We start from the raw sequence: 20131 nt of genomic DNA, 5'->3' as shown, positions 1-20131 counted from the left end.
GAAATGCATTCATTTTGGCAACATTTTTTACAGAATTTTCTATTCAAATGTAGAGATGAAGGTTACATAACAATGTGTTTAGGGGATTAACAAATCTGAAATTTGAGAAGGAAAGATACTAACTAAGGTAATTTTACTGGTTAACTAAAACAAAGAGCCAGTGGGAAGATTTAGAGGCAGTGTGATGTAGTAATAAGGAGCGGCGGTGGGGTTGCGTCCCCAAACACCCCAGCCGCCTGCCCGGCTCGGCTTAGCTTATGCCCCGAAATAATTACATGGACACTGTATTCTTTTAAACACTGCTTGACCCATCTCTATCTAGCCTCTTCTAGGCTAACTCTCGCACCTGGACTAGCCCATTTCTTATCATCTGTGTAGCACTGGTCTTACCGGGAAGATTCTAGCCTAAGTCCATCCTGGGTCGGAGCTTCAGAGCTTCATCGCCTGTGTCTGCCCAGGAGCCGGGAGCATGGCGGACGTCTGCTCCCGAGAGGAGCGCTGTGGAGTCTGAGCTCACTTCCTCTTCCTCCCAGCGTTCTGTTCTGTCTACTCCTCCCACCTATCTTCTAAACAATGAGATGGGCCAAGGCAGTTCCTTTATTGCTTAGTCAATGAAATCAACAGATTGACATATGACACTCCCCCATCAGTGTGAAGAATAGGGAGATCAAACATCTGGGGCTATGCTTTGAGAGGGGCGGGAGAGAGTTTTGTTAGAAATTTGAAAGGCAGTCACACTTGGATTATAGAAAAATATCAGTTTCTAGAAAACTCAGAACCAAGTTAGATTTCATCAGCCTGTTTCATGCTAGTCATGAAAAACCAACCAAAGCCAAATGAACAGGAGATATTATACATATCCAAATCTATACAGGCTGTTTCTGCATTTAAAACTGTGAGGAAATTTAACAAGAACATCTTCCCAGTGCTCACAGCCTCGAGGGAAGATTTAGCAAGAAAGAGATCTTATTCAGCTGGACCATTCCTGACCCTGGATACTGAATGCTGAATGAGTAACGGGTCTATGATGGGAAAATCATGCAGTGTAACTTTAGACATCTTTTACCAACTTAAATCGATATCCTCCTTTTTAGCAGAGGACATTGCTACAGAAAGAACTTTTTTCTTCTGTATTGAAACAGAGTTGAGTTAGGATACAAGTGCAGAATTAACTCCCATATGGGCATGCTCTGAGGGAATTGACTTGCATATCACAGATTTCTCCATATTCTATATATTTTCATCCTGTGCCCCTGCAGTTTAGATTTTGATTCATAAGATCTTCCCATGTCCTTATACCTTCTGCTATACTTTGAAATTTCTCTGAGAGTGAAACTGTTAGAATAACTTGCTTCTCTCTCTCTCTCTCTCTCTCTCTCTCTCTCTCTCTCTCTCTCTCTCTTTCTCTCTCACTCAAATACCCACTTAACTATTTGACATGAATCTTTAATGCTTTTATGAAAATTTAAAATAATAAAATAATAGGGAGTTACTGCATTTGTATGTAGAAAGCTATACTCTAAGAATACAATCCTACAGCATTGTCTCTGTTTAAATGCTTCTCCTCATTGAGCCTGCTGTTTCCGTGTTACAGTGTCTGCTCCCTTCAGTCTTGCTCCATCAGTCTCGATATTGTTTGGTTGGGACTCCCTGCTGAGAACGGAAACCATCAACAGTCACAGAGCTTGCTGTGTACTTGTATGTGCTTTTGCTCCTCCACTGGGTGCATCAGCTAAACTTTAGTGGCACATACGCGAAAAAAATTATTGCAAAACACGGTTACTAGGAGTCTGTTTATCACCCTAGGAACTTACTGAATTTCTAATTCTTTATCTCATGATTATGTCCTTACAGTGACCCAACTTGAAGTCTTTTATTATGATGTTTGATCTATTTATTTTTTGTTATTCATTTGTCAATTATACAAAATAGCAGGCTTCATTATGGCAATGTACTGCAGCATATTTAATCCAGTAACACTTTTCTTTTTCTTTCTAATTGGTTTCCTTTTTTATAGAACAAATAATTTTCTGTATTTTTATTTGTTTGTTATAAAGGAATTTCCATATTTATTTTGAGAGTGGATGAAATAGCCTTTTATTCAAATACTTGCTTAGTTCATACTTTAAAAGTACAGTCCTTCTTTTACCATGGGAAACATGAGCTCTACTTGTCCCATCAACAGCTACTTTGGGTGAAATGTCACTGAATCTTTAATCAGTCAACACATTCATTTTAGGAGCAGGGGAAGTATTTTGATGTTCCGTATAATTCCCAATTAGAATAGAGAAAAACAAGAAGTAAGTCCTGTTGCTGGGTCAGATATATGACCACCGTGAGACTTTTATTCCTTCTCGATAATCCCTCTGTCATAGATTGATGTCTTTCCTCTACTTCTCCACAAATTTGCTTTCTAACTCATTATGGACAATACTACTGCAGGTACTTTTAAGTACATTGCAACACATCAATAAGAAATTGAAAGTTGCTATTTGATGGCAAGTATGAATCACTATCATGCCTTATCAATAATTTGAAAGTTATAAATAATTGAATACTACTATATCTCTATCTATCTATCTATCTATCTATCTATCTATCTATCTATCTATCTATCTATCATCTATCTATCATCCATCTATCTATCTATCTATCTATCTATCTATCTATCTATCATCTATCTATCTATCTATCTATCTATCTATCTATCTATCATCTATCTATCTATCTATCATCTATCTATCTATCATCTATCTATGAATGATAGCTTTAGAAGGAGAATCCAACTCCAAGACAATAAATGATAACAAGAAGAAAATTATTATGAAAAATTCTGTCAAGAAAGTATTAACTTGTATCCACCTCTTTGAAGACAAAGCTCTGAGGACTTTCCATTTCAAAGATATTCAGACTGACAACTATTTTGACTGTGAGCAACATTTTTCTATAGAGGCAATACGCTGTCTGTAAATTGGTCTGGTTTTGAATAAGCATCTACTATATATACAATTAATTTACAAAGATTTTATAATATAAATTGTATTCTATGAAACCCAGAACTTCACTTTGCAACATTTGTTGTTAAAGAAACACAAAGCAACCTTCGGAACATTTTTCTTTCCCCTTTTAAGATTTCACATTTCTGTATCTTACTTATATTGTAGATTGGTTCAGTGAATCATACCAAGTTCTGAAGACTCCATGAATCTTATACAACTATTAACAATTTTGTAACTTTTAAAATTAATGTAGTTAATAATTTACATATTCACCCCATATAATACAGTTCAATCAAAAGAAGTGGCAATTAACTATGATGTCTCAGTGCTAATAGATTTGTGTGTTTATGTCTAATTCTGAGGTCAGTATAACCTGAAACCATCAATGTTCATCATTAGTCATTCTTACACTTAAAAGCAGTTTTGATCTTGAACTTGTACTCTTATTGGAGCATTATAATCCACATAATAGCATCATTTAAAACAGCTATGATTCCATAATGAAACTGGTGAGAAGTTTAAAAATATTTTATAACTTCTTTTATTTTTCTACTTTTCTTTTATTGAAAATAGGTATTTTTTATACAATCAATTCTGATTACTTTCCAGTCCCCCAACTTCTCCCATATTCTTGTCACCTTCCCTTCCATCTATTATCTTACAGTTTTCTGCACTAAATAAACAATGAATACCTACTATTTTTCTCATTTTATTTATTATTATTAATGCATACCTTAAAATAAGTGTCAAAATGATCAACTAATTAAAAGATACCTGTTGTAAATTTAAGCAATCAAATCAACAATAGTGATAGACAAAGAACTCATGTTTACATATTTTTACCATATTAACCATAATACCTGTTTTCTCATGCAAACTTCTGTTATATAAAGCTAGAATCAATATTATTATAGATAGTTTTCTGATTAACCTACTAAAACTTTAAAGATAAATTTAACTATTATATAAAATATATTCCTCTTTTTTGGAGACCTAATATGAACTTAAGTACTGACACAGTTTTTGAAGAATTTATCTTTCCTTGAATTGCCTCCCATGAGTAGATGCAAAACACATTTTAATAAACTTGTAATTGTTTTAAAAGATAATGTGATTAAGAAAACATCATGAGACAGTATTTGAATTTTAGATGTCACTATATTGTTTAATTGCTTAATTACTAGTGAACAGAAGCATCATTTGATTATCTCTTCCATGAAAGTGGACATTGTTATAATTTTCCTGCTCAGAACTCATTGCACTCACTCAACTTTCAAGATTTCTAGAATTCCAGTATGATTTAAAAATATTCTTATTCTTAATTTATTTTCTCAAACTGTGTTGTGTTTAGATATATATAGACTTTCAATTTATATTGTGATTCAATAATTATCTGATTTTCTTTTCAAGGAAAGGAAACATATCTATGTTTGCCAGTTTCTATCTGAACACTGTGTTAGAGGACTTTTCCATGTTTGAGTTTAATCTGTCCCCAGAATTATGGAGGTGTCCTTGAGGGAGAGGAATGCTCTTGTTGGGGCCAGTACCTTCTAGTGCAATATCAGCTAACCTTCCTTCAAAGTTTACTCTTAACAGCTAAACTGAGGCAGGGTACCTCCATTTCCAGAACATTTTAACCAATGTAACTGCAGGCTATAGGTTACCTATAAGACAACTTCATGCAATATTTAAGAGAACTTTCTTTCCAGCCTGTTGGGAAGGTTGAAGACTTAAAGGAGTTCTCAGGGAAGTCTCAGCCATTCATTGTGCACATCATCTGACTTAGTGTTTGAGAGTAAAAATTAACAATTGCCTTCCTCTTTTTACCATTTGTCAGACTTCTCATTTGGAAGGTGTTTCTTCTGCTGCTTTCCCAACTCACCTCTTGATCAAAAAATATCAATCCATTTATTAAAATATTATTTTATTTAAGTGCATTTGTGTTTAAATAGAACAAACACTAACAGAAATTCTTATAGAAACCCCCTCAGTATGATTAATGATTATGTGTGTTTTCAACAAAGAATTTACAATGATAGATTTTTAGTTCACACTTGTTCTACAATTTAGTGTCAGTTGACAGTGTATCAATGATGCTCTAATAGAAGTCATCAGCAGTATCATTCCTCACAGATGTTATTACTTCTTCATTTTTATAGCTAGTGTACTTATACCCACTATCAATCTTTGACCAGTGTATTCAGATTCCATAGCTACATACACATGTAGCCAAGTAATATATATGTCTAACCAAAAAAAAAAAACACCAAACATGCAAACGGACAATATTTATGAAGTCCATACAGAGTGTTGTACTGAAACTCTGGCAAAACAGATTACAATTAACATAAATCATAACTTCTTGGATCATTTTCTGCTAGGAAATATAGCCACTTCATTTGTCATCTTCAACTAGTCTGTTTCCTAACTTGAAAGAGATAAATAATAGAATATTAAATAATATAGATAAGCATATATTTATACATATATGTATGTGTAATTATGTATAAATACGCATATGTATATTATAAATGATGTTACATATATACTAGATATATAGACTCAGCGATGACTTTAATGGGGTGTTTCCTCCATAATCCCATTAACCATCAAGGTGATGATATTGCAGGATAAAGTTTTTGGACGTGATTAGGATCTTCTTACATGTTTATATTAATATATTCACAATGTTTATTACATTCAAATTTCTTTCCAATTTGTATCATGAAAGAGGTCAGCATCATTCCCTTTTATGCCCTGATGTAGAATAATGCTTTTGTACACTGTAAAAATTTGTCACTTATATTGGTTTACTAAAACACTGATTGGACAGTAGCTAGGCAGGAAGTAAAAATAGGCCAACCAGACTAGGCGAATTCTGGGAAGAGGAAAGACAGAGATGAAATCACAACCCAGAGGCAGAGGAACCAAGATGACAATGCTTTATTGAGAAAAGTTACCAAGCCACATGACTAAACATAGATATGAATAATGGGTTAATTTAAGTTGCAAAAGCTAGTTAGTAATAAGCCTGAGTAATAGGCCAACCAGTTAACCCATTTATAAGTAGTATAAGCCTCTGTGTATTTATTTGGGACTGAATGGCAGTGGGAACTGGAGAGACAGAAACTTCTCTCTACAATGCCCTCGTGTTTCTCACCATAAAATGACACACAAGAATGCCTTCTCCAGGTATCACACACAGATTTTTCTCACATTCCATTGACTCCAGATATATGAAAAATAAATCTGTCTTTTTTATATGGAACTTTACCCTGACATTTTTATTATAGCAGAATGGACTTGGAAACATTAAATTTCTGTTGGGTCAAAATTATTTCAGTGCCTGTACCTCAAGGCATGTAGGACAGAGAAAATCGTGGCTTGAGTTTGAAGGATAGTCTCAAAGCTACCAAGTTGGTATGAGAGAGCAAAATCTAGGAGATGTTCGATGTCCCTCCAGCCAGAAGGAGTGCTTGGCTGTCTCTCATTGGTTGGAGGCACCCCCACATCACAATATGTCACTTAACCTATATAAGCTGACACTCACAATAATAAACTGAGTTTGTGCTTTGACTTGACTTCCTATCATATCTGATTGTTCTGCATTGTGGGGCTGCAGATCTGACTATCCTGCTTTGTAGGGCTTCAGAAAGGACAGATAGAGCACTCACATTTCCCTGTGGAATAAGACTAAGGATGCCTGGAAGATTTCTATCTATGTATTTATATATATAAATGCATATACATATATACACACATATGTGTGTTTGTGTGTGTGTGTATGGTTATCCTAGTGTAATAATGAGTTCCCATAAGGTTCCATCCATGGATAAAATCAATTCCATACTGTAGGAGGCACAGAGGTTTTTATGTTCATAGGTAATAACTGATATATGGTCCATGAATATTAAAACACAGGGTTGTTTCCTTCAAAGGAAGGGGTGGATAACCTCTTGTTCTATCCACAAGCCTGGGAGCAGGCATGGTCACCATCTGGCTGACTTTTGCACTATCTGTGTGGTCAGAACATATTAAATCTTCCCCAAGACTCTTTAACATAATGTGGTTTTTTTTGCAGTTTATAGAACCTATTTTTTAGAAGATATTTTTAGAAGGCTCATGTACTTTACAAAAAGTTTCAATGTAATCATGTCTTAAGATTTATTGTGCACACAAGATTGAGTGAGTCATCATCATGAAAATTTTCAACAAATTGTACTGTGATTAAATATGCCTACAATGAAATACTTGAAGTCAGAGGCCCACCCAGACTTTAATCTACACTGGCTATTGAGTTGTGTGGAACCAAACTACTTCCTTGTCCCTTGCTGATTATTACTCATGGTTGTTACAAAGAACCCAGAACTAGATTGAAGTATTTAGAGAAAAAAGAAAGTTGAATCTCCCCTATAGGTGCCTTTCTCCTGTCATTATTATCCAAACAATACAATATAATAACAATTCACCAAGCATTTACATTTTCTTGGTGATAATGTATACTTTACAGATTATTTAAAGCATATATGAAGACATCCATTGATTATATACCAATATCACATTTTTACTTAAGGCATTGATTATTGGTATCTTATTTGCATTTAGATAGCTATTATATGGTAAATATGTGTGTGTTTTTGTGTTCTATGGAATCAGTTCCCCATGAATATCAAGGTATGACAAGAACTTTATAGTTTATTCATCATATTTCTAGATATACCAAAATTATAGCATTTTGCTCTCATCTGAGATTAATATCAGCCATGTCCTTCCTTGGATATGTGTCCTTCTTTATAAAAGTGAGACTGATAATCAGCAAAAATATTTCTGTATATAGTGGTTAACATGCTGATGACCAAGTACATTATATAATAGCTTCTACAGATAATATATTTTGGTAGAAATTGGTAGTAAAAATTTCTCTAAATTGAAAGACCAGAAACCTGTGTCCCTCATCTTACATTAATTATGGTTCACAACAATTATTTTGTAAATATATAATGTACTTTCTTCCCTGAAAATGTGGGTTTAATAGTTGGTGGTACTGTACATTGTTAGATTTTAAGGATTTGATTATGTGACTTAATTTGTTTTTGTACATTCTGGTAAACATTTATTTTAGAGATTTATAATATTTCATGATAAAATCATATTTTAACTATTTATTTTGGATACAGAACCCTTTAATATCTTGTCTTTCTTGAATACCATTGCGGGTGGGAATGCAATCTTGTGCAACCACTTTGGAAATCAGTGTTTCGGTTTCTCAGGAAATTCGGGATCAACCTACCCCTGGACCCAGAAATATCACTCTTGGGAATATACCCAAGAGATGCCCGATCATATTACAAAAGCATTTGTTCAACTATGTTCATAGCAGCATTATTTGTAATAGCCAGAACCTGGAAACAACCTAGATGCCCTTCAATGGAAGAAGGGATGAATAAAGTGTGGAATATATACATATTAGAGTACTACTCAGCGGTAAAAACAATGGTATCTTGAATTTTGCATGCAAATGGATGGAAATAAAAAACACTATCCTGAGTGAGGTAACCCAGACCCAAAAAGATGAACATGGGATGTACTCACTCATAATGGTTTCTAGCCATTAATAAGGGTCACGGAGGCTACAATTGGTGAACCTAAAGAAGCTAAATAAGAAGGTGAACCCAAGGAAAAACATATAGTTATCCTCTTGCCTATGAACCTTCATCTGGTGATGGATGGAAATAGAGACAGAGACCCACAATGGAGCACTGGACTGAGATCCCAAGGTCCCAATGAGGAGCAGAAGGAGGGATAAGATGAGCAAGGAAGTCAGGACCACGAGGGGCGCACCCACCCACTGAGACAGTGGGGCTGATCTATTGGGAGCTCACCAAGGCCAGCTGGACTATGAGTGAAAAAGCATGGGATAAAACCGGACTCTCTGAACATGGCGAACAATGAGGGTTGATGAGAAGCCAAGGACAATGGCACGGGGTTTTGATCCTACTTCATGTTCTGGCTTTGTGGGAGCCTAGCCAGTTTGGATGTTCACCTTCCTAGACATGGACGGAGGGGGGAGGACCTTGTACTTTCCACAGGGCAGGGAACCCTGACTGCTCTTTGGACTGAAGAGGGAGGGGGAGAGGAGTGGGGAGAGGGGGAAAAGGGTGGGAGGAGGGGGAGGGAAATGGGAGGCTGGGAGAAGGGGGAAACTTTTTTTTCCTTTTCTTAATAAAACAAAACAAAAAAAAAAGAAAAAAAAGAATTTATCCTATATTTATATTAATATAAATTTCTAAGCATAATATTCTAGGTCAAACCCATAAGTAATTTTCATTAAAATAAAAAAAGTTTACTAAACATTATCTTTTAGTTTTATCAGCTTTGGCATTGAATTTTAGTTGATATAAAATAATTTCATTAAATACAAATGTGAAAGCAAAATGAAAAAACAAAAACAACATTTGGATAGTAACATATCTATAGTAAATTGCTTTTTCAGTTATTGCTTAATGATTTTGCTGTATACATCTGCTTATATTTGAGTGTCTTCAAATTCTTCACCTTTTCAACCAAGGGATAAAATTTAAGTCCCTTCTTCAGCTTGTAAGTTTTCTGTGACAGAATATGTCAGGGATAAGGCTGTGACCATTTCCAGGCTCACGCATGGTGTGTGACGGCAATCCCCACTTCTAATCTGTTGGAACAATCTCTTCAGGCTCAGCCAAATGCTGAGAAAAGCCCCAAGCAGTATTTCAGAGAGTCTCATTAGGAGAAAAGCTGATATCTATGACTGGCAACATTAGTTCAGCTTCCACCAATACAAGAGGTTGAAGGCATTTTGCAGCTTCAGCCAACAAAATCAACTAGCGCCCTGTGGTACAGAAGCAAGCCATCCAACTTAAGTCCTGCTGGAACTGCAGATCTATGATCAAGCTAAGTATTGTTTTAATACACTATTCTAGATATTGCTAACTACATCATTATAGAGAAAAGGAACTCAAAACCTTCCAACTTCAATCTGCTTGCTTAGCTCCATTCAGAAATGTCCAACATTCTTCACATTAGTTTGTAATATTACATTATGTTTGTCTTTTAAAACATTTTACACATTATTGTGCATATTTATGGAGTACAAACAGATTGGTAAATATAGGTATAAAAGAGACAGATAAATGGCTAACAATTTAAGTATCAGAGTTCAATTTTCTAGCACTCACATAAATGCTAGCTAGGTATGGTAACCCACATATAATCTCAATGCTTTGAAAACAAATATGAGAATCTCATTAGCAGACTGGCAGTCTGCCAGCTGAATTATTGAGTTCTGGGTACAAGAAAATGATATTGTCTCAATAAGTATGGGGTGAATAACTGAATATGACACTCAATGTTAACATGGTTTCTCACAGACATAAATATATGTACCTTCACCTCCCACAGTGATCCCATATATGTTCTAGCACATATGTATAAATATGTTTATACATGAAAATGAAAAAATGAAATGAATTACAATAATAATAAGTATTATAAAATAAATAATGACTGAATCAGTATAATTGGCATTCCCATCTCTTACATATTCATCATTTCTCTGTGTTGGGCATTTTTGAATTTCTGTCTTCTATTTATAGTTAAATTTATACATATACTAAGAACTATACTCACTCTCCTGTGTTGTAGAATATCAGATCTTAATCTACTTGCATAAATATAGGTACATTTTATATATCCTACTATCATAGTTCCATGATTCACAATCACTAGAGACTATTATATTACACTTAAATTATCCTTGTATATGAATAAGGTCATGTGAATAAAAGTGACCAATTTTGCATCAAGCACAATTGTATCCTGTCCCATACAAGATGTTACAAATAATGATACTTTATTCTTTCTACATCGAAAAGATTGCATTATATATACATCTTTATATATACACACATATATGCATATAAATATGTGTGTGAGTGATTGTACCACATTTTCATTACTCATCTAAGTAGAAACCACATTTATCTTCATATCTAAACCATTCTGAATGTAATAAATATAAGTTGTAGCTATTTCTTTGATGTATTGATTGCATTTATGTAATATAGGCCTCATGTGGACCTCCTGGGTCATCTGGTTCTTCCATTTTCAGATTGAAAAGGTAACTTACACTACTACATTTACACAGATAAGGGTTCTTTTGAAGTTCTATGTTAATTTTATAATCTATAATGTGCTGTACCCTCAGTGGGTACAATAGTGTAGCCTCCACATACTTCTCCTGTAGTTAATCAAGAGGATTGCTGGCTACCCACTGTTCTAGGATGAGGGGGATTTTGTAGGATATCTCTGCCACATGGGATAAAGCTCTCTTATATATGGCAGGTTTTAGTTTGTTTGTTTTTGATTGATTGTTTTTGATCCATTAGCTGGGAGTTCGTGCATTTCATTGAAGGTTCTGGAGGCCTGACAATTTCAGTAGGTCAGACAAAAAAGCACCCATCCTTGTGCATCCTTCTTCATACAGACAGATTATCATAGAATACTCAAGTTTTAATAATGTGGGGCAGTACTTGGTTGTTTAGACAGGTTTAGTGGTATTGTTCTTGACATTGTAAATTAAGAGCCTGTCTATCTACAGTTTAGGCCATGGATAGTACACATGCAAAGAATAGAGAGCCCATTATTGTTCAAAATTCATACTTGTATATATGTCGGCACTTAGGGACCCCATATTTAAGGAGGATTGTCGTTTCTTCCCAGGCCAAGGCTATGCGATAGGGACGACTGCTTCTTAAGTTTCTTAGTGTGACTAGTTCCCTATCCAAGCTTCTCAGTTTTCATCCTGGGATTCTGACAAGTTCATGAGGCCATTTACATTCACACATTTTCAGTGTGGCAGTTGACCTGTCTGCTTTAGGAATGGAGAGTTGGATTGGAGCTGTGAATCGCTTTCACTGACACACTGATTAGAAGCACAACGATTAGACAGTTCCATGGCTGTTTTACAGTCTATGAGACAGTTGGTTAGCGTCCCCCAGCTCTTTTCTGACACAGGCTGCCTGAGCTGTAGGTTGTTCCGTGAAATGGTAGTTTAGATAGAGCTTCAATGTGGCACTATGTATCAACAACATTCTGGGTAGAAGAAGCGACATGGACTTTTCTCAGGGGTAATAGCAAAGTGAGGATTCATAGGCAGTACCAAATACTTGGTTCAGAGCTTACAATCTGCAGGTTTCTTCAGCACCAAATATCATGGGCATCTATGATAGTATTAGAGTTTTTTCATGGGATTCCTCTCCACATTGGACAAATCCTTTCTGAGTATAGAAACAAGATACCCATGTACATGCATTACTTTGGTATCTGCCTCAAACTCGCCAGGAGAGATTCTTGCTGAAGCCCTCTTAAATATTCTTCTAGTCTCTGAAATATAATGAACATATAATGAAGCATATCTGAGATGTTTGAACCAATTAGTATATACATAATTTATGTATATTCATTCATTATTTGAGATAGGGATATTGGACATTTTCCAGGACATGTAAGAAACTTTACTTTTAATCAAGAGCAATGTGGATACTATCAAGATTTTCTAGGAACAGATATATCTCATGTTGCCAGGTATTAGTTTTAAATAATGATGACTATTTTTGACACTTAAAAAAACAGCAAACTTCATATCTGTTCTTTGTAACTTTGCCTAATGTTACTATGCATCATTGTAATAATAAAAGTAGGAGGCTGTATTGCAGGATGCAAACTTTACAAATTTTTTTTTCTCTTAACCAAATTGTATGATTTCCAACTGAAGATGTTTTTCTCTCAGGAATGTTTTTGACAAAATACCTTGGAAACCAGAAGAGTATTTTAGGCATAAATTCATCATTAGAAGAATTGAGCTACAGAAAATAATTATTCTGAGCAAAACCCAACTATCTTAAATGTTGTATGGCTGGTAGGATAGCTCAGCAGAATAAAGTCTTGAAATCTTGAATGTGGTTTCTGTAGTTTACATTGCAAAAGAAGGGAACAGATTCCTGCCAGTTATTCTATAACCTCCACAAATATGCGATAACAATGCTTCCTTAAATACAGGTTAAAAAATTAAAATCCTGAGATTTGTGTGTAGCTTTATTTGAATGCTAACTAATACATGTAAAATACTATATTTCATTCCCTTTTGACAATGTCTATACTTGTTGAAAATAAACAGCCCACATTTTTTTTTCTCTAAGAACTCATTGCATGAACAGAATTACAGATGACAAACATTTTCCCACACGAGGCCTGTTTTTAGGCACACTGTTTCATTTTCCTTTAGAGGATACATACTCTAAATGTTTACAACTAATGTGCACATAACATATTGTAAAATGTATTTTCTATTTTTTCCTTTAGTATTTCATAATTTATGTAATATATTTTGATTATATCTGCATTTTTTAATCATTCCAACTTTCAGACTCTCTTCCACCATTTTCCTTTCCTGACTTTACCTCTTTTCATAACTCACTGGATCTAATTATTGTCATGCCAAAGGAGCAAGAAAAAGTACAGAGCCATTCACAGGAGTATAGCCCACCTATTTCAATCTGTGAATTTACTTATCACTGAAATGCCTTTTTATTTTTCCACTCGGTTTTTATCTCTTTCTATCTTCCCTTACCAAAATGTGGACCTACACAGTTATCTTCTGTTTTCTTTTCAGTTGCCTTTAAAGTTTATTTTTTTAAAAGCAATATAAAATAAATGAAAGCCCCATTTTCCTTGTGCAGCTGGGATTTGTTGCAGCATGGATTACTAACTACATCTGTGCAAAAAGACCAGCATACGGATGGGAGGGGAATTCTTTAATTTAGTTCATATGCATGAAGTAAGTGAAGAGTTGACTATATTTTAAATCTTGCCAAAGCTGAGCAACTGCAAAACTATGAGAAGAATCCAAAAACTTTCATAATCAATCTCATGTTCTTTCTAGTAAATTGCACCATCTTTGAAGGCTGTTCACTTGCATACTATGAGCAGTCTATCTTTTGATTTGAAAACACACATTATGTCAATTTATTTTAGAAATGTTTATGTTAGAGTTATACCATAATTTTGGTACTACCTTTAATTTTAAAGTTTTGCATGTTTTCAGTATGTTGTTTTGGGGAAAATTGAAATTATGGGCAGTTATCAAAATTGAAAATGACACAGTTTTATGTGGAAAATAAATGAATATTCCTTATGTCAGATAAATATTTTTGGTAGAACCTGGGGTATTGTTATTTGTCTTATTTCAGCCTGTAGAGGTGAAGAGATGGGTGTGAGTGTTGATTCTAGAGTAAAAGGGGTGGAAGGACTCACAAAGAGGAAGGGCTCCTCAATGGTGGAACTGGGTACTGGGAAAAGAAGTTAACATTCATTGGGTTTCATCATAAAGGCATTAGAAATAGTCTCCACCAGCTGTAAGCCTAGTATTCATACAAAATATTCCAGATGATCATAGACTGAGCTCCTAATTTCATCTTCTATGCTAATAACATTCCCACTAAGTGTGCTTCTTGCATGTTTGAAAACTTGACTCTATGACCCATATGGTCTTAAAACAACAAATTAAAAAAAAATGATGAATCCAGTCTTGCTTTTTGAAATAGTCCTCACTGATATAAACTGTTCTTTTTGAAGTCATATGGGAAAATGACAGATCTGAACATCTAATATAATATTTGTAGAAAGAAAACAGTGGTAATTCAATTCTAACATTAAACATTATTTTTAAAAAGTTGCACAATAAGGGTGTAAAATCTGGTGATATCTTTTTATACTCATTGCTTGCTCAAACTAGTTGCAGAAACACAGATATGAGAATTACTAAAATTTCTTCATTGTCATGTTGGTGAGAACTGTTGTATGTATTGATACAATTTTAGAGTAGTTCATTTATTCTCTTCAGCTAAGACAGTTTTCTTGAAAAGGGTAATTAAATCAAGTACCATTAAATTTTTGATACAAATATGTCAAATACAAAATTATGACCAGGAATTTTACTAAACTCTTGATTTTTAAAGACCCTTACACTATTGACTATTTCATTTTTTTTCTTGAACTATTTAATCAGCATGTTAGTCAATGTAGAATAGAAATGAAGGGACAAAGAGCCTGTCATACTATTGGAGGAAACGAAGTACAATTCTGATGTGGGATGTCCTTCTGTACATGTGTTGCTCTTATTCATTAATGAATAAAACTTCTTTGTCTATGGCAGGGCACAATACCACCAGGATGGAAGAGATATATAGGAAGAGTAGGCAAAGTCAAGGATACATCATGTTGCTGCTGAAAAAGAAGGATGCCACAGGAACTTTACCAGTAAGCCACAACCTCACAGTGATACATAGATTGATAAAAACCTATTAATTTAAGATATAAGAACTAACTAGAGAGATGCCTAAGCCATTAGACAAGCAGTATTATAATTAATATGGCTTCTGTGTGATTATTTGGGTCTAGGCAGCCTGGAAACAAACTTGCAGTCTCCACTTACAAAATATAGCCAGGATGAAAGAGATACATAGGAAGAGTAGGCAGAGTTGCGGAGATACCATATAGCTACTGAAGGAGAAGGATGCCGCTCGAAACTTACCTGTAGGCCACAATGTTGTGGTTATGTAAAAATTAAAAGAAATGGGTTAATTTAAGATGTAAGAGCTAGCTAGAAGGACACCTAAGTCATTGGCCAAGCAGTGCTGCAATTAAGATAGCTTCTGTGCAATTATTCAGGTCAGGGCACCTGGGAAACAAGCAAGCAGTTTCAGTTTATACAGATTTTTCGATGTCCTGCTAAAAGTCAGGAGTGTAAATATGCGTCTGTAACCCAGGGAAGCACTGAAAGGGTGCAAATAGGAGGACACCCTCCCTCCCCAGAGCTCCCTGGCCAGTCATCATAGCAAATTAGAAAAGATAGAGGTTGACAGAGAAATTTTTTCTCAAGAAGTGACATGGAGAATGATGGACAAAAGCAGCTAGCATCTCTCTATTTCTGTCCTCCACATCAATGTGTATTTATGTATACTTGTACCTTCATGCACATACATACAAATGTAGTCATAACCCTACTCCACTCATAACCATATCACAAGTATGGATTATTAAAATTGATTTCATAGCTTTGGAAATTTCAAAAAAAATTTACACAATGAAAATTTTTAAATAGAAACTAAAATCCATGTAAGTGTTTTGTGATTCTCACTGAAGTTCTGAATGGCAGAATAATTTTAACCCAAATTTTGAATAAGAATGTAAGAATTGATCCATGCACGTTATATTACACTATATAGTTCTTTCATGGTCCACACAAAGGGCTTTTGAATGTTAAAGACTGAGAAGAAGTAATAGGAAAATGAATCATAGTTTCATATAATTTCTCATACATAGTTTTAATCAAACATGGCTTTTGAAGATCATTTCAACAAAAGGGGAAGATACTTCTCAGTTTTTGCATTGAGTCATTACGGTGGCAGATAAATGGTTTTCTAGCTCACTAGGACATTCTAGGTCAATTGCAAAAGGATACCAGAACCAAGAAAGTGTAATAATGACTGCAAACTGGGAATGAGGAGAAGGGAGACAAACCCTGTTGTGTAGAAGTAATGAATCATTTTGCCAATAAGCAAGCTGAGCTCAGTGATTATAAGCAACTTGTCTCAGTTCACACAGCTGAACAAATAATGGGTCGTTTATTGAGTTCTAATCTTCTTCCCAGGTTCAGTGTTCTGTGTATTGAATAGGACTAAAGATTTTGCTCAGATCTTCTTAAAGAAGTGGAGCCTCAGTAATTTTTCAAGACTGACCTTCTCTTATCATTCTCTGAAAACACTGCACTTATCTTGAAAAAAGTGCTGTGCTGTTCTCTCTATCCCTCCCTCATTTCTTCCAACCTGGGAATCGCGATGTTTGATAATTCCATTTTAGTCAATGTCCTGTTCCTGTGAAGAGAAACCAGGACCACTGCGATTGCTATAAAGGAAAGCATTTAATTTGGCTTGCTTACAATTCAGAGGTTTAGTTCATTACAATAATGTTGGAAAGCTGGGTGACACACAGACATGGTGCTATAGAGGAGCTAAGAGCTTTATATCTCGACTTCCAGATAGTGCCATTGGGTTTGCCTTGGACCCTTGAAATCCCAAAGCCCCCTACCAGTGATACACATCCTCTAACCTAGCCAAACTTCCTAAATAAAATCACTCTTTAATGACCAAGCATTCAAATATATGAGCCTATGGAAACCATTCCTGTTCAAACTAATATACTAACTTTTTTTCCTATCCAGAATGGTTTGTCTTCCATAAGCAGACTCAACAAATGTGGGGCTTTCACTGTGATAGAAATTGCTTGACACAGTACTAAATTGTCAAGCTGAAATATATATCCCCTAATTTGTGCTACACATTAGGTCACCAGATGTGTGGCGTAAAAAAGTGTGAGATTATTGTGGCTTTCTGAAAAGATGGAACTTGATGGAGCAACTGAGAACCATGTATCTCTCTATCATAACTTGTATAAAGAAAATGACCCTGCTTCCTTTCTAATTCTTTAAAAACTTTTTAAACTTTCTAATAGTCATATTAAATCCATTGTATTTCATTTTCCTTAAGTCTAACTAAAGAACCAGTAAAAAAAAAAAAAAAAAAGAGGGAAAGTTAGTTTTCCTCAGATTCTTCTGTATCACAGCCCTCAAAATCTCTTTCAACACATATAAATAATGAAGCCACTTTGATAGGAAGGTCATCTTTCCCTACAAATGGCAGGAGCCTGGAATAGTGCCTTTGATTTCTGCAAATTCAGATTTCAAGCATGACCTACTAATAGTTGTTCAGACACATTTCTGATTTTCCATTAGCTGTAGGAATACAAGTTCTTACTCACACAGATTCTCAAAGAAATTGTGCCTTGAAGCCTCTTTGATGGAGTCCCAGATGGTACATTTTAACCTCTATGGAACTCTTGGGCATTAGTGCTTGCTCAGCCACAATTTAGTCTGGAATAATCATTTCACAGAGACTTCCATAATCTGACTTTTCACTCTCTTGTCCTGATATCTCCACCATAGTCAAGCACTTCTCCATAAAAAGGTTCTGCAACATGCTTTATCTCATTGATCAAGAAGTGAAAAGGGGACAAGAATCAAGGCATAAAATAAGACCAAAGTGTTAGTTTTATAAATTATATTCAAAAGAGGTAAATCTTAAATCTTTTGGTATTATTTATTTGAAAAGACTATGTGTAACAAAATAAAAAAATTGCATGTGATGGCTAGTGCAAATTTCTTAACTTCTTTAAACCCTCAAACACTGATTACTTTTATTTTATACTTGCATTCAGTGTAGTTCCTTTATAAATGTTCTCTAATATAGGAACTTCTTTTTCAGTCCTCTGGAAACTGAAACTGGTACTATTAATCATACTCACCAAAACACTGGTTGAAGAAAGCAGAAGACAAAAATATCTCACCTTCAGTCTACTCTTTTGAATTTGTTCTTTTACCACACAAACTTGTCATTTGCTTCAGGGAGTATTCCCTAGGGGAATGATGTACTACAAACTAGATTTTTGATAACCATTCCAAAGCAGACTTTCTTCATGTTCCCTGTCCCTGCTACAAATTATCCTACATACATAGTTGTGATTTTTTCACTGATCACTAATTGGACTGTATAAGGATGCAAACAATGGTAATTATTAAAGGGAATATATAATTTTCTAAGAAGAAACCTTCACCTACTTCTTTTAAATTTTCACGATTTAAGCAAAGATCAACTAGCCATGGAGAAGTAAAAAATAATGTTTTCCATCCTTTCATTCACAGATTTTTGGCTTGTGTTTATAGTTGCTTAAGGCAGATAAATAGGAGTGAGATAAAAGAATATAGATGTGTTGAAAATTGATATTGTATGTTTATCTCAAACTGCAGAATCTATCCTTAAGGATCAAACAGATGACAGGTGAAACATGCAACAGCAATAAAAAGAACAGAACAAGAAAGCAAACAAATAAACAAAAGCAACTTCCTCGGTATTACTCAGTATTATCTCTGTCTCTTTTGCTCTTTAATAAAGATAAAATAAAAACTTTGGATCAAATATTATTGACATCTGTATGTACATATTAATGCATGTCTTCATGAACAAAAATATCAGCATTAAAAAGGGGTTTTAGAATGCTATAATATGGTCTTAGGGCATTTAGTCTTTTAGGGTCGGTCATATATTGCATGGCTCAAACAATTAATACGATAGAAAGAACTGCAATTTTTTACTATTTTTGTTAATACACACTTGGCAAGCTTTTAGATTTTTTGTTTTCAATTAAGCTATATACTGGTTTTGAAAACTTAGGAATTATATCTGGTCTTGGTATAATATAACGTGAGCTCTTATCAGAGAAATGCACATTTTATTCATTTTGCACACCAACTCCAGTTATCCCTTTCACCCATTCCTGCATCCCCTCTCTCCCCATCCAACCCTCCATCTTCTCCTTAGATGGGGCAAGGTCCCTTGGGGCATCAACAAAGTCTGGAACAGGAATTTGAGGTAGTAACAGGCGCCATTCACTGCATGAAGGCTGAACAAGGTATCCAACCATATAAAATTGGCTCCAAAAAAAGCCAGTTCTTGCACAGAAGATAAATCCTGGTCCCACTGCCAGGAGTCCTACAAGCAGATCGTCACAAGATGTCATCCACATTTAGAGAGCCTTGTTCTAACCCATGTAAACTCCACAACAAGAGATCAGTCCAGAGATCTTCAGCTCACACCAGCTCAGGTCAGAGGTCTCTGTGGTTTTACTCACCATGATCTATCATATGAGCAAGGGCAAAGAAATACACACGAATTAAGAACAAAATCTATATGATGTTTAAGATATTAGAAAATTTTCAAAGAGCAAAGTTGTTTCATGTATGCTTAGATGTACACTATTTATTCTTCTACTTAAAATTATAACTTTTAAAATTAGCATTGCAATTATTCTTACTATGGTACTTGAATATTCTGATTAAACATAATAAATTTATGTCTTATGCTTTTCTATTCTTATATACATATGCTTGGAAAGCAAAAAATAATCATAGAAGACTTAGCTTAACA

Source organism: Microtus pennsylvanicus, chromosome 1 (genome assembly GCF_037038515.1).
Source record: "Microtus pennsylvanicus isolate mMicPen1 chromosome 1, mMicPen1.hap1, whole genome shotgun sequence".
Lineage (NCBI taxonomy): Eukaryota > Metazoa > Chordata > Mammalia > Rodentia > Cricetidae > Microtus > Microtus pennsylvanicus.
The sequence above is the reverse complement of the archived record's forward strand: the minus strand, read 5'-3'. Positions refer to the sequence as shown.